Below are 17,354 nucleotides of genomic sequence, written 5' to 3'. Positions count from 1 at the left end.
AACAATATGCAGGTGCCTCAAAAAATTAAAATAGAGCCACTATATGCTCTGGCAATTCCATTTCTGGGTATATATATGAAAATAACAGGAATACCCACTTGAACAGAAATATGCAATCCCAAATTCAGTGCAGCATTATTTACAACAGCCAAGGTAAGCGTCCACTGATAGATGAATGGATGAAGAAAATGTGATACACATATATACATACACATGAACCGAGGAATATCATTCAGCTTTTAAAAAGAATGAAATCTTGCCACTTGCAACAACATAGAAGGGCCTTGAGAGTGTTACGCTGAGTGAAATAAGTCAAAACAAGAACAATAAGATCTCAACTATACGTGGAATCAAAACAAAACAGAACAATAAGCTCATATTTAAGGAAAACAAACTGGTGGTTGTCAGAAATGAGAGGGTAGGTGGATAGCCAAAATGGTTGAAGGGGGTAAAAAGTACAAATTTCTGGTTATAAAATAAGTAAATCATGGTGATGCAATGCACAGGATGTCAACTATAGTTAGTAATACTGTATTGCTTGTTTGAAAGTTGTTATAAGAATAAATCTTAAAATTGTCAGTACAAGAAAAGATTCTGTAATTATGCACAATAATAGATGTTAACTCGACTTATTATGGTACAATATATACAAATATTAAATCATTATGTTGCATATCTGTAACTATTATAGTGTTGTATATCAATTATAAACTCAACACTAAACCAACTAAGATCATGGCATCCTGTCCCATCACTTCATGGCAAATAGAAGGGGCACAAGTGGAAACAGTGGCATATTTTATTTTCTCAGGCTTCAAAATCACTTCTGATGATGACTTCAGCCAGTAAATGAAAATACACTTGTTCCTTGGAAAGAAAACTATGACAAACCTAGACAGTGTATTAAAAAGCAGAGACATCATTTTGCCGACAAAGGTCCATATAGTCAAAGCTATGAGTTTTCCAGTAGTCATGTATGGATATGAGACTTGGACCATAAAAAACACTGAGCACTGAAAAATTGATGCTTTAGGACTATGGTGCTGGAGAAAGCTCTTGAGCATCTCTTGGACAGCAAGGAGTTCAAACCAGTCAATCCTAAAGGAAATCAACCCTGAATATTAATTGGAAGGACTGATGCCGATGCCGAATCTCAAATGTTTTGGCCACCTGATGCCAAGAGTCAACTCATTGGAAAAGACCTGAATAGCAGGAAAGATTGAAGGAAAAAGGACAAAGGAGTCATAGAGAATAATGCTTAAATAGCATCAGAAATGGACATAAATTTGAGGAAACTCTGAGAGATAGTGGAAGAGAGAGGAGACTGGGGTGCTGCAGTTCACAGGGTCACAAAAAGTCAGACTCGATTTAATGACTGAACAACATATCATTATATCTCAATAAAAATGTCACCACGTTTTTCCCTAATTTATCATTAAAAATATGTCCATAATAAAGCACTACAGATGTGATATTATTTATGTGGTATTTAGCAAAAAATGCAAATGAATCTATATATACAAACCAGAAACAGACTCACTAAATGACTTAGAAAACATTCTTATCAATGGGTAGAGGGAGGAAAAGAGGGACAGATTAGGAGTATGGGATTAACATAGTATTATACATATAACAAATAAAAAAATTATTGTTTACTGTATAGCACAGGGAATTATATTCAGTATATTGTAATGACCTATAATGGAATACAATCTGAAAAAATATAACTGAATCACTTTGCTTTATACCTGAAACTAACACAATATTCAGTTCAGTTCAGTCGCTCAGTCATGTCCGACTCTTTGCGACCCCATGAATCACAGCATGCCAGGCCTCCCTATCCATCACCATCTCCTGGAGTTTACCCAAACTCATGACCATCGAGTCGGTGATGCCATCTAGCCATCTAATCCTCTGTCGTCTCCTTATCCTCCTGCCCCAAACCCTCCTAGCATCAGGGACTTTTCCAAAGAGTCAACTCTTCGCAAAAGATGGCCAAAGTATTGGAGTTTCAGCTTCAAAATCACTCCTTCCAATAAACACCCAGGACTGATCTCCTTTAGGATGGACTGGTTGGATCTCATTGCAATCCAAGGGACTCTCAAGAGTCTTCTCCAATACCACAGTTCAAAAGCATCAATTCTTTGGCACTCAGCTTTCTTCACAATCCAACTCTCACATCCATACATGACCATTGGAAAAACCATAGCCTTGACAAGACAGACCTTTGTTGGCAAAGCAATATCTCTGCTTTTTAATATGCTATCTAGGCTAGTCATAATTTTTCTTCCAAGGAGGGTCTTTTAATTTCATGGCTGCAGTCACCATCTGCAGTGATTTTGGAGCACAAAAAAATAAATTCTTACACTGTTTCCACTGTTTCCCAATCTATTTCACATGAAGTGATGGGACCAGATGCCATGATCTTCGTTTTCTGAATGTTGAGCTTTAAGCCAACTTTTTCACTCTCCTCTTTCACTTTCATCAAGAGGCTTTTTAGTTCCTCTTCACTTTCTGCCATACGGGTGGTGTCATCTGCATATATGAGGTTATTGATATTTCTCCCAGCAATCTTGATTCCAACTTGTGTTTCTTCCAGCCCAGCATTTCTCATGATGTACTCTGCATAGAAGTTAAATAAGCAGGGTGACAATATATAGCCTTGACATACTCCTTTCCCTATTTGGAACCAGTCTGTTGTTCCATGTCCAGTTCTAACTGTTGCTTCCTGACCTGCATACAGATTTCTCAAGAGGCAGGTCAGGTGGTCTTGTATTCCCATCTCCTTCAGAATTTTCCACAGTTTATTGTGATCCACACAGTCAAAGGCTTTGGCGTGGTCAAGAAAGCAGAAATGGATGTTTTTTTCTGGAACTCTCTTGCTTTTTGCATGATCCAGCGGGTGTTGGCAATTTGATCTCTGGTTCCTCTGCCTTTTCTAAAACCAGCTTGAACATCAGGTAGTTCATGATTCACGTATTGTTGAAGCCTGGCTTGGAGAATTTAGAGCATTACTTTACTAGCATGTGAGATGAGTGCAATTGTGTGGTAGGTTGACCATTCTTTGGCAACCTGCTATAATTCAATTTTTAAAAGATGTATTGCACCTCTTTACTCATTTTCTTTTCATTATCACTCTACCTAATTTCTGAATAAACAGCTAACATAGTTTAATGGAAAAAATAATTACAAAATGCCACAAGCAACATCATTTTTATAAATTTGACACCAAATTCCTCAAAACCCACAAAACTACACATTTCACAAAGATAAAATAGTCAACATAAGTAGCTTTTAACCATTGATAAAATTGGAAGCATAATTTAAATTTTCTCAAAAAAGAAATTTCTAAGTTGTGATGATTTACTGGGGAATTCTATCAAACATTTAAAGAAATATCATATATTAATTAAACACTGAAAATACTGAAGATGATAGATATAGATGACAAAAATCAAAGAAGGCCTAAATAAATTGAGAGACATGTGTTGGAAACTTTAACATTGTAAAGATGCCCATTCTACCCATATCTATCTCTGCATTTATTCATTTCCTATCACAATAATATTTTTTATATTTATACACAACTTTATTATTATATTTGTATGGAAAATTACTAAAATTATCTTGACAAGGAAGAAGAAAGTAGGTAAGAGCATTTGACTTGATATTAAATTCTATTATATAGCTATAATATTTGAAGTAGTGCGATATAATGAAGGGAAAGATTCATAGATCAACAGAAAACAATGGGATATCCAGAAGTACATCCACACAAATATGCTCAACCCAGTGTTCTTTAAAATAATAATAATAATAATGTTGCAAGAGCAGTTCAATGGAAGAAGGGTAGCCTTGCCAACAGATAGTACATAGAAACTGGACATCACTGAGGTTACTGATATTTCTCCCGGCAATCTTAATTCCAGCTTTTGCTTCTTCCAGCCCAGCGTTTCTCATGATGTACTCTGCATATAAGTTAGATAAGCAGGGGACAATATACAGCCTTGATATAATCCTTTTGCTGTTAGGAACCAGTCTGTTGTTCCATGTCTTGTTCTAACTGTTGCTTCCTGACCTGCATACAGGTTTCTCAAGGGGCAGGTCAGGTGTTCTGGCATTCCGATCTCTTTCAATATTTTCCACAGTTTATAGTGATCAACACAGTCAAAGGCTTAGGCATAGTCAATAAAGCAGAAATCAATGTTTTTCTGGAACTATCTTGCTTTTTCAATGATCCAGAGGATGTTGGCAATTTGATCTCTGGTTCCTCTGCCTTTTCTAAATCCAGCTTGAACATCTGGAACTTCACAGTTCACGTATTGCTGAACCCTGGCTTGGAGAATTTTGAGCATTACTTTACTAGCGTCTGAGATGAGTGCAATTGTGCGGTAGTTTGAGCATTCACTGGCATTGCCTTTCTTTGGAATTGGAATGAAAATTGACCATTTGCAGTCCTGTGACCACTGCTGAGCTTTCCAATTTGTTGGCATATTGAGTGCAGCAATTTCACGGCATCATCTTTTAGGATTTGAAATAGCTCAACTGGAATTTCATCATTTCCACTAGCTCTATTCATAGTGATGCTTCCTAAGGCCCACTTGATTTCACATTCCAGGTGTCTCGTTCTAGGTGAGTGATCACACCATTGTGATTATCTTGGTCTTGAAGATCTTTTTTTGTACCGTTCTTCCATGTATTCTTGCCACATCTTCTTAATATCTTCTGCTTCTGTTAGGTCCCTACCATTTCTGTCCTTTATTGAGCCCATCTTTGAATGATTGTTCCCTTGGTATCTCTAATTTTCTTGAAGAAATCTCCAGTCTTTCCCATTTTTGTTTTCTTCTATTTATTTGCATTGATCTCTGAGGAAGTCTTTCTTATCTCTTCTTGCTATTCTTGGAAACTCTGCATTCAAATGGGTATATTTTTCCTTTTCTTCTTTACCTTTTGCTTCATTTCTTTTCACAGCTATTTGTAAGGCCTCCTCAGACAACCATCTTGCCTTTTTGCTTTTCTTGGAATGGTCTGGATCACTGCCTCCTATACAATGTCAGGAACCTCCCTCCATATTTCTTCAGGCAGTCTGTCTATCAGATCCAATCCAGTAATCTATTTGTCACTTCCACTGTATAATTGAAAGGTACTTGTTTTAGGTCATTCCTGAATGGTCTAGCAGTTTCCCTACTTTCTTCAATTTGAGTTTGAATCTGGCAATAAGGAGTTCATGATCTGAGCCACAGTCAGCTCTCATTCTTTTTGCTGACTGTATAGAGCTTCTCCGTCTTTGGCTGCAAATAATATATTCAATTTGATATCAGTGTTGACCATCTGGTGATGTCCATGTGTAGAGTCTTCTCGTGTTGTTGGAAGAGGGTTTTTGCTATGACCAGTGCATTCTCTTGGCAGAACTCTATTAGCCTTTGTCCTGCTTCATTCTGTACTCCAAGGCCAAATTTTCCTATTACTCCAGGTGTTTCTTGACTTTCTACTTTTGCATTCCAGTCCCCTATAATGAAAAGTACATCTTTTGGGGGTGTCAATTCTATAAGATCTTGTAGATCTTAGAACGGTTCAACTTCAGCTTCTTCAGCTTTACTGGTAGGGGCATAGACTTGGAATATCATGATATTGAATGGTTTGCCTTGGAAATGAACAGAAATCATTCTGTCACTTTTGAGACTGCATTCAAGTACTGCATTTCAGAATCTTTTGTTGACTCTGGTGGCTACTCCATTTCTTCTAAGGGATTCTTGCCCACAGTAGTAGATATAATGGTCATCTGAGCTCAATTCACCCATTCTAGTCCTTTAGTTCACTGATTTCTAAAATCTAGACTTTCACTCTTGCCATCACCTGTTTGATGACTTCCAGTTTGCCTTGATTCATGGACTTAACATTCCAGGTTCCTATGCAATATTCCTCTTTACAGCATCGGACCTTGCTTCCACCACCAGTCACACCCACAATTGGGTGTTGTTTTTGCTTTGGCTCTGCCTCTTCATTCTTCCTGAAGTTAATTCCCCACTGATCTCCAGCAGCATAGTGGTCACCTACTGACCTAGGGAGTTCATCTTTCAGTGCCCTATCTTTTTGCCTTTTAATACTGTTCATGGTGTTCTCAGTGGAGAAATACTGAAGTGGTTTGCTATTCCCTTTTCTAGTGACCACGTTTTGTCAGAACTTTCCACCATGACCTGTCTTCCTTGGGTGGCCCTACACGGTATGGCTTCTAGTTTCATTGAGTTGGACAAGGCTGCGGTCGATGTGATTAGATTGGTTAGTTTTCTGTGATTGTGATTTTAACAATCTTTGAAAAAAATCTGAGGGAAGATTTTCTGTCTGCCCTCTGATGGAAAAGGGTAAGAGGCTTATGAAAACTTCCTGATGGGAGAGACAGACTGAGGAGGAAACCGGTTATTGTTCTAATGGGCGGGGCCATGCTCAGTAAATCTTTAATCCAATTTTCTGTTGATGGGTTGAACTGTGTTCCCTTCCTGCCATTTACCTGGGGCCAAACTATGGAGAGGATCACAATAAACTGGAAAATTCTCAAAGAGATGGGAATACCAGACCACCTGACCTGCCTCTTTAGAAACCTATATGCAGGTCAAGAAGCAACAGTTAGAATTGGACATGGAACAACAGGCTGGTTCCAAATAGGAAAAGGAGTACGGCAAGGCTGTATATTGTCACCCTGCTTATTTAACTTCTATGCAGAGTACATTATGAGAAAAAATGGGCTGAAAGAAGCACAAGCTGAAATCAAAATTGCCGGGAGAAATATCAATAACCTCAGATATGCAGACGACACCACCCTTATGGCAGAAAGTGAAGAGGAACTAAAAAGCCTCTTGATAAAAGTGAAAGAGAGTGAAAAAGTTGACTTAAAGCTCAACATTCAGAAGACTAAGATCATGGCATCTGGTCCCATCACTTCATGGGAAATAGATGGGGAAACAGTGGAAACAGTTTCAGAATTTATTTTTCTGGGCTCCAGAATCACTGCAGATGGTGATTGCAGTCATGAAATTAAAAGACACTCACTCCTTAGAAGGAAAGTTGTGACCAACCTAGATAGCATATTCAAAAGCAGAGACATTACTTTGCCAACAAAGGTCTGTCTAGTCAAGGCTATGGTTTTTCCTGTAGTCATGTATGGATGTGAGAGTTGGACTGTGAAGAAAGCTGAGCACTGAAGAATTGATGCTTTTGAACTGTGGTGTTGGAGAAGACTCTTGAGAGTCCCTTGGAGTGCAAGGAGATCCAACCAGTCCATTCCTAAGGAGATCAGTCCTGTGTGTTCTTTGGAAAGAATGATGCTAAAGCTGAAACTCCAGTACTTTGGCCACCTTATGTGAAGAGTTGACTTACTGGAAAAGGCTCTGATGCTGGGAGGGATTGGGGGCAGGAGGAAAAGGGGACGACAGAGGATGAGATGGCTGGATGGCATCACTGACTCGATGGACGTGATTTTGAGTGAACTCTGGGAGTTGGTGATGGACAGGGAGGCCTGTCATACTGCAGTTCATGTGGTCACAAAGAGTCAGACACGACTGAGTGACTGAACTGAACTGAAACTATGGTAGAGGTAATAAAGATAATGGTGACCTCCTTCAAAATATCCCAAGAATTTACTGAAAGAGGCCTTACCCCCAACCCTGCAGCAGGCCACCACCAACCCAATTCTTCGCTGGAAATTCCCAGACACCCACAGGTAAGTCTCCTGTGGGGTCAATGTTCCTTTCTTCTGTTTCCTGGTTCACAAGGTTCTGTTGTTACCTCCAACAGTTTATTTCCCAGTCTTATGTGAGTTCTGGCAGTTCTATGATGGGGTTAATGGCAACCTCCTCCAAGAAGACTTATGTCATATCCAAGCCCAGAGTCCCTGTCCCTGTGGCAGACCACTGCCAACCACTACCTCCACAGGAGATGCTCAAACACAGTTCTGTCTCAGTCTCTGTGGAATCCCTTGGTTGTGGTGTGCACAAGGTTTGTTTGAGCTCTCTGAGTGTCTCTGTTGGTAATGGGGTTTGATTCTAAACCTGAATTCGCCCCTCCCACCATCTTTCTTGGGCTTCTCCTTTGCCCTTGGACGTGAGGTATCTCCTCACAGCTGCTCCAGTGCCTACCGTCTTACTGGGGTTTCTCTGACCTTGGACATGGTGTATCTCCACACGGCTGGTCCAGCGAAGTTCAGCCACTGCTCCTGACCTTGGACGTGGGGTATCTCCTCTCCAGCACTCACCACTCAAGCACTGCACAGCTACCACTTGCCGTGCCAGCACTGCATAGCTTCTGAAATCACATAAAACTATCAAGAGAGATATCAAGCTAGCAGTTGATATAAGGATATTTATTTTAGTGATATTCATTGCAGGAATTGCTGGAAATTGCTGATGAATATATAGAGCTCATCTATAGTGATTTCTCACTCATCATCCAAACCTGCTAGTGACTGCATTTTTTCCCATCTTTTATTTCTAGATACCTGAAAAGGATTATGTCAACAAACATTTACTGAAACACTATCCATGATTACTTAGAACAATTTTGGCAGCATAATCCTGGCATTTCCATTTATTCTTCCCAAGAAACATGAAACTGCTCAGAAATGGAGAAGGGAAATTTACACGCATGAAAATGTTGAAGATTGAAGCTTAGAAGCCCATTGTTGAGGAAGGGAAGAAAAAGCCTATGCTGGGTGATTAAAATATAAACTTCAACAGTCTTATGACTATTCAACTTTAATATTTCACAAAAACTTCAATAGTTCGTATTTAATTTATTATCCTCTTTGAAAACAAAATTTAAGACATATCTTAAACTTCACGATCAAGTAGAATTAATAGTTAAAAACACTGAAGAGTCATCCATGTTTGCCTCCAATAACACACAATTCTACAATTTGAGAAAGCTAAAAAATATCATGAATAAGGGATATTTCTTCTTTTTAGAGGAATGGAGCCAGTACTGCTAGGAAACCAGTGTTCCCAAGTACATAATGAGGAGTTTTGCAGACAGTAAAGGCTTAATTACACAGTTAAGAATCAAAAGTTAAAAATCATCAGAAGATTATAGTATGTACATTTAAAATATAGATGTTTTTAATATGAGTGGGATAAACTAAGTGACAAAATTTGGAGGGGAAAAAATGAAGGAAAAGCCAGAGATGATATACAGGGGGCAAATAACTTTACAAAAGAGGCTTCACATGAGATGTCATTAAGGAATTGAAAGTTAAAACAATGAGATGCCACTATATAGCTGCTGCTACTGCTGCTGCTGCTAAGTCATTACAGTCATTTCCGACTCTGTGCGACCACATGGACAGCAGCCCACCAGGTTCCTCTGTCCATGGGATTCTCCAGGCAATAATACTGGAGTGGGTTGCCATTTCCTTCTCCACTATATAGTTATTAGAATGGCAAAAAATCCAGAACACTGTAAACCACAAATGAGGGTGAGGATGTAGAACAATAGGAACTCTCATTTATTTCTTACGGGACGACATAGCTACTTTGGAATTCAGCTGGGCCTTTACCATATAATCCAGCAATTTCACTCCTTGCTATTTACCAAATTAGCTGTAAACATATGTCCACACATAAACCTCCACTTGGATGCTGACAGAAGCTTCATTTGTAATTTCCAAAACCTGAAAATAATCAAGATGTCCTTCAGTCAGTAAATGTGTAAATAAACTGTAATTCATCCAGAAAATTTTGGATGGATAAAACATAGTCTCCCTATTTCATCAAAAACATCACAATGCAGTGGAGTTGGCAAGTGACACTCAATCTCAGTAGCTCTGGAAGAAGGTCTAATGTGTTCTTATTTGTGGGAAGGAGTGTCACTTCCTTTTGGTGTACTAGCAAAAAACTTCAAATGTGTCATTAAAATAACTCTTGAAGGTGTTGAAAGCATTTTTGGACTATGTAAGGAGAATCTATTTTAAAGCACAGGATGTATATTAGTGTTACCTTCACTTTGGATCATGTACTGTTCTCGTATGTAGCGATAGTTTCATGGAATACCACTGTCCTTTGCCCTCTTATTGCCTCAAGCAACAACACATAAATGTATATATTAGCCTGTCAGAAATCCAGAAATACAAAAATAAAACCACCAAACCAATAAATAGTTAGTTTATTATGCATATTAGAACAGTTCACCAACCAGTAGCATTCAAACTTAAAACTGATATGAAGCTCAGGAACATGATGTTACAGGATGGCTTTTGAAGTGAAAATGAGGAAGTTGTTTAACCTTTACTATGATTGGTTGTTACAGCGAGGGTTTCCAGACAGTAGGGAATTGGTTAAAAATTATCATCTTGGGACTTTCCTCGTGGTCCAGTGGCTAAGACTCCCTGCACCCATGCAAAGAGCTTGGGTTCCATTCCTCATCAAGGAACCAGATCCCACATGCTACAATTAAGAGTTTGCACGTGTGTGTGTATTATTAACCACTCAGTCATGTCTGACTCTTTGCAACCCCATGGACTGTAGCACACCAGGCTCCTCTGTCCTTGGGACTTCTCAGGCAAGAATACCTGTGTGGGTTGCCATTTCCTTCTCCAGGGGATCTTCTCAACCCAGGGACTGAACTCAGGTATCCCACATTGCTTGTAGATAGATTCTTTACAGTCTGACCCACCAGGGAAGAGTTTGCATACCCCAAGTAAAGATCCTGAATGCTGCAACAGAGTTCAAAGATCCTGTTTGCTGCAACTAAGACCCAGTGCAGCCAAATAAATAAATGATTTTTGAAAAATCAGGCTTCCTTCAAAACTCAGTTGTAAAGAATCCACTTGCAGTGCAGGAGACCCTGGTTCAATTCCTGGGTGGGGAAGATCCGCAGGAGAAGGAATAGGTTACCCACTCCAGTATTCTTTGGCTTCCTTTGTGGTTCAGCTGGTAAAGAATCTACCTGCAATGCAGGAGACCTCGGTTCAATCCTTAGGTTGGGAAGATCCCCTGGGGAAGGGAAAGAGTGTACACTCCAGTATTCTGTCCATGGGAAAATCAATATCTTATACCATTTTTAGAAAGATGACTTAAGTTCCCTGCCTAAGTTCACTTATATTCATGAAACAGGCTACCTTTAGTTTTGCTCATGTGGCTTAAATGGTTTTATCTGCTCAGGAAATTTCCAAGTCTGGCCTTCGTTTTGTATTTAATTTTAACAAGCTCAAACAATTTCATTTTGCTTAATCTTGGACATTGTCATTTTTTTTTTTGGTTTGAGAATTTCCAAAGCTTGTTTTTTTAAGAGAACAATTTGCATGTGCAGCAGTAACATAATTATCACCTTAGCAAGAATATAGCTCAGGAATTTAAATATAACTTCTGAGTGATGGAGTTAGACTCTCTCTCCAGCAAAACTACAACCTATTTGGTAAAAATTATAGAAAACATTCATTTAAAATTCATGGCAACTGCCCTAAGGGCATATAGAAAATGTGAAAACTTCCTTGTGAGAAAATTTACTAAATCTCAGTAAGAAAAAACATGAATCTCTGACATTTGAGCCATGACCTTCTGCTCCATTACTCGCCACCCCATGTTTAGCTACCAGATGTTTAGGTGGTCTATTAGGACAAAGAGTCAAACTGAAAGTAATGATCAAGCATTTATTCACTTACTGTAGTAGTGCAGACAAGAGATAAAGGAAAAATGTGCTGCTTCCCTGACATTCAATTTTTCCCCGGGGAAGTATACAGGGTGAACATCAGTCAGATGGCATGCAGTGCAAGTGGTGGGAATGGTGGCAATCATTTCTCTGCCAAAGAGGTCTGAAACAAACATTCCTATTAGTTTATGGACCTTGATAACTATGGCTCAGAAGAAGGGGAAAGTCTAGGAATGAGTCAGATGTCATAAGTACTGAGTCAGTGAAGGGAAAAAATTTCTAACTCAAAGAAGCCTTACAAGGAGGTATTAGCAGAAGTGTCTAAAAAGTGCATCAGTGGAGGTCCCCAGATATGAAAGTCTCTGAATGGAGGCACCTTGGCTAGGAAGGCATATATGTATATGAGCATGGCTGACTCAGGGGTCACCTTGGTCCTTGACTGAAACTCTCTCTACACTGTAATCTGTTGACAGTGCACCACATCTCAGGTGGGGAGGGCAGCTTTCCTCCCATGTGGTCTGCCAAGCAAAGGCTTTGCATTGCCTTTAGTTGGGTCTGAAAGAGTACACACTGAGTTTCATATACAGCTGTACTCTTCAACTCCCAGCATTTTATTTGAGCTACAACACTACTCTGGGTGTGTGTGCAGTCAAGAAGACAAGTTCTCTCATTGCCTACTTCTAGTACGGAGCTACAGTTAAACCCTGGGAGATACAAGCAGTATGCACTATTCATTCTCTGTCCCCCAGCCACATATTGTACAAACTTACTTTCAAGTAAGCAACTATAGCAAGCTGAGAATATTGTGGGCTTCTGTGCTAACGTTCTTATAGGGTCAATGTTCCATGTCAGAAGGGCAAGCCAAGTAGATGAAGAATTGTCATTCACTCCCCACCATACTTAATCATAGAACTATATTATCATCCCTAGAAGTGAGGGACCCCAATCTCTATTCCTGTGGAGTGGTATAGAATTTATGACTAGGAGGAAAGTGGGTCATATGGACAAGAATCTCTAAGTCTCTGCCAAAAAGGATAGATCTTATTCAAAACATTGAGAACTCTCTGTCTAAAGGCAGTGTTTGGGAATGTGAATTGGTATAATAACTGTGGAGAAGATTATGGATGTTCCCTAAAAACAGAGCCACTAGATGATCCTGCAATCCCACTCCTGGGCATATATCTGGAGAAAATAATAATTTGAAAGGATACATGCATCCGATGTACATTGCCGCAGTGTTCACAATAGCTAAGACATGGACTCAATCTAAATATTCATCAATAGAGGAATGGATAAAGAAGATGTGGTGTATATATATACAATGGAATATCATTTTGCCATAAAAAGAATGAAATAACACCATTTGCAGCAAAATGGATAGAACTAGAGATTATTATCCTAAGTGAGATAAGTCGGATGAAGACAAATATCATATGATAACACTCATTTGTGGAATTGAATTCACAAAAAGAAAAGAAACAAATGAACTTATTTACAAAACAGAAACAGACTTACAGATGTTCAAAGCAAATTTAAGGTAACCAAACAGGAAACGTGGGGGAAGGGGTAAATCAGAAGCTTCAGATAAACATACACACTACTGTATATAAGATAGATAACCAAAAGAGACCTAGTCTATAGCACAAGGAATTCTTCTCAATATTCTGTGGTAATCTATATAAGAAAAAGAATCTAAAATGAGTAAATTACATGTTTATATATAGCTGAATCACTTTTCTGTATTTCTGAAACTAACACAACACTGTAAATCAGATATATTAAACCCCTCCATTTTTTTTTATCAGTCATCTCACACTCTAACAAAGTAATGCTTAAAATTCTCCAAGCTAGGCTTCAACCGTACGTGAATCAAGAACTTCCAGATGTCCAAGCTGGATTTAGAAAAGGCAGAGGAACCAGAGATCAAATTGCCAACATCCACTGGATCATAGAAAAAGCAAGGGAATTCCAGAAAAAAAATCTACTTCTGCTTCATTGACTACACTAAAGCCTTTAACTGTGTGGATCACAACAAACTGTGGAAAGTGCTTCAAGAACTGGGAATACCAGACCACCTACCTGCCTCCTGAGAAATCTGTATGCAAGTCAAGAAGCAACAATTAGAACTGGACATGAAACAATGGACTGGTTCTAAATTGAGAAAGGAGTATGTGAGGTATATATTGTCACCCTGCTTATTTAATTTATATGCAGAGTACATCATGCAAAATGCCAGGCTGGATGAAGCACACACTAGAATCAAGATTGCCAGGAGAAGTATAAATAACCTCAGATATGCAGATGACACCACCCTTATGACAGAAAGTGAAGAGGAACTAAAGAGCCTCTTGATGAAAGTGAAAGAGCAGAGTGAAATATTGGATAAAAATCAACATTCCTTAAACTAAGATCACGGGATCCAGTCCCATCACTTCATGGCAAATAGATGGGGAACAATGGAAAGAGTGACAGACTTTATTTCCTTGGGCTCCAAAATCGCTGAAGATGGTGACTGTAGTCTTGAAATTAAAAGACACTTGCTCCTTAGAAGAAAAGCTATGACAAACCTAGACATCATTTTAAAAAGCAGAGACATTACTTTGCCAGCAAATGTCAGTCTAGTCAAAGCTATAGTTTTTCCAGTAGTCGCATATGGATGTGAGAGTTGAACGATAAAGAAAGCTGAGCACCGAAGAATTGATGCTCTTGAGCTGTGGTGTTAGAGAAAACTCTTGAGAGTCCCTTGGACTGCAAGCAGATCAAATCAGTCAATCCTAAAGGAAACCAACCCTGAGTACTCATTGGAAGGACTGATGCTGAAGCTGAACCTCCAATACTTTGGCCACCTGAGGCAAAGAACTGACTCATTGGAAAAGACCCTGATAGAGGGAAAGACTGAAGGCAGGAGGAGAAGGGGATGAGGATGAGATGGTTGGATGGTATCACCGAGTCAATGGACAGCAAGCTCTAGGAGTTGATGATGGACAGGGAAACCTCGTGTGCTACAGTTCATGGGGTCACAAAGAATCAGATAAGACTGAGCAACAGAACTGAACTGAACTGATTTTTTTTTTTAATTATAAAATGAAACAGAGGTGGTTTCGGTGGAGAATCACCACTAACATAGAGGTCTATTGCTCCACTTTATGAGCCAAATGATAGACAAGTCAAAACTTTAATGTTTAATATACCCTCTATTACTCTTAAATATGTCAAATTTTGGGAAATAAAGTATATGTTAACCTTATTTTAAAGGCTAATAATTGTTTTATATACATGTTCCCTGGTGGCTCAGATGGTAAAGAATCTGCCTTCAATTCAGGAGACCCAGGCTCAATCCATGGGTTGAGAAGTTCCCCTGGAGAAGGGAATGGTTATCCACTTCAATATTCTTGTCTGGAGAATTCTATGGACAGAGGAGCCTGGTAAGCTACAGTTCATGGGGTTGCAAAGAATCAGACATGACAACAAATAACACTCTGCAGGTTTCTGTCTTGTCTATTGTTATATCTCTGTATAAAGGTAGGTATTACAGGTTCAATACAGAAAACCTGGGTAGAATGGAAACATCTAGACCTTGAACTTCCCTTAACCAAGGCTAATGCAGTCACATGAGATATGGAGTCTGCCATAGTTATCAATGAGGATGATAAAAGATCAGAGGCAATAGTCCTACAAAAATTGTCCTTGGAGTCTGTGATAAACTTAAATTCATAAAATCTAATAGTTGAAAGAACTACTGAGCTTTATATTAAGGCTTATGAAAATAAAATATTTCATCACTGGCTAACACATTTAAAATTCAGTGCTATGTCAATATCAAGCAAAATTGTTCCTGAAAATAACTTTGGCAGAGTTTTGTTTCAAAAATCTAGCTATACTGTCATGACTTTTTCGTATATTACTTAATATTATTCCAGGCAATCCTGATTGCAAAGTAGGTAGATGAGAAGTATTTTATTTATTTTGGATCATTCTAGCCGGCATTAAAAAACAAATAACAACATCAAAAAATTGCTATGATGTAGAAAATCTTTATCTGTGTAAGTATGATGATGTAGAAGCTATTTAAAGAGGGTTTCTTTAGTTGCAGGACTTCTCGGTGTATTAGCATGCTAATTTTACATATTATGAATCTCCAAGAGAAGGGTTTAAAAGCACCATTTCCCATTTAACAAAATAAACCTTTGCTGTTATATCTCTTTGCCCTGAATAATAATATAACATTCTGTCAGTTACAATTAAAAACTAAATCCCATACATGTATTTCTAATCCAAAACTGGCAAAACTGTGACAAAACCTAATTTCAAGAGTCAATGAAAATATATGACCAAGTAATTATAAACTACATTGCATATTGGGCTGTACTTGTCAAGTTTACCGCCTATGCTTTGTCTGGCTCAATCTCACTTTTTAAAACATCTTACTCAACCAGTCATTACAATAATGTTTTAAGCATCTAGATTTTTATAAGATGCATATAATGTGTGCATATCTTATCATGCCTTAGAAGGAGCTGTTAAGGCTTTATGTTGGGGATGATTTTTCCTACTTTAGCCACTCACTAGTACAGTGCAAGTGGGTACTTGGTTTCCTGACATGGGCAAAACATAATGATAAGGAATTTAGGAGAGCAGACTATGATTAGAAATCTAGTCAGGTTAGCAGTTGAATTCAGGAAAGGCTGTCAATCTTCCAGACTAACTTTGTTTAAAATCATTACCCTGGATGACCATGACTGCCCTATGTGCTGAATATTGAGTTTCATGAGCAGAGCTGCTAGTTAATGTGACCTAATTTGCAACAGAAAGGAATTGCTTCCCTACACTTTTAGCATTTCTTTTGTCTGTCTTCTTTTCAGCCATCCTACTTCATCCTAACTTTGAATAGAAGCCTGAGGATCATTCACTCTCTTTGAATGTACCTGTGGGAAAGGGTATTGATTCAGTGTTTGCAGGTTGTCCTAGGCTGGATTTTTTTTTTTAACCTTTCTTGTTTTTAAGCCTCAGGATTTACACCTCCTCCCTGATGATCAAGTCTTATTTGTTAAGATTAAGGAAGGCTCACATGTAATATGGATTGGATTGCTCTTGAGCTTTAGTGGGACATATTTGTAAACCTATGGTCAAATAAGAAAGAAGTCAGAAAACAGGACTGTATACTTGTTTGTTCTGGATGATGATGCAAAATTGCAGCCAACCACTCTCTCCTGAGGAAAGGTCAGGAAAAAAGCTGAGGAACGGTCAAACTCATGTAACTAAATGTTTTAATTACTATTGTAAATTTCCCTAAAGGGCCAATCTGCATGAATTTATTCTCCGTTTCTCCTTGAAAATACAATAAAAACATTATTCTTTCTCCTGCATTTATTATGTACATTTTTACTGTACTTATGTGTGTTTATCTATTCTGACCTTCACTTTAAGCCTTAAAAAATTGACTTTATAAAAATGTCTATTCAATCATTCCACAGAAATTTAAATGGGAAAAAATAAACTGTGATTTCTCATCTACTGGCATGTCATTACAAAAGTACATGTTTAGAATATGCTGTCTTTTGAAATGCATTGACAGATCTCTAACAGTTTTATTGTTATATGAACTTCATTTTCAGCTCTAACATACTGAATTGTTTCAAATTGTAACCAACAAATGAAATTCAAATACCTCTCAGGAGACATATTTTGAGTTGTTCGTTTATTCTGTACAGCCGTTAAGT

At 38.4% G+C, this 17,354-nt stretch overlaps 1 pseudogene; it reads left to right on the top strand.

Moving 5' to 3' along the window:
- The first annotated feature begins 6,225 nt into the window (after positions 1-6,225).
- The window catches only part of LOC138930894 (splicing factor 1 pseudogene), a 28,340-nt pseudogene continuing 17,211 nt past the window's right edge, over positions 6,226-17,354 (top strand).

This window comes from Ovis canadensis, chromosome X (assembly GCF_042477335.2).
Source record: "Ovis canadensis isolate MfBH-ARS-UI-01 breed Bighorn chromosome X, ARS-UI_OviCan_v2, whole genome shotgun sequence".
Lineage (NCBI taxonomy): Eukaryota > Metazoa > Chordata > Mammalia > Artiodactyla > Bovidae > Ovis > Ovis canadensis.
This window is presented reverse-complemented; position numbering and strand designations above follow the sequence as displayed.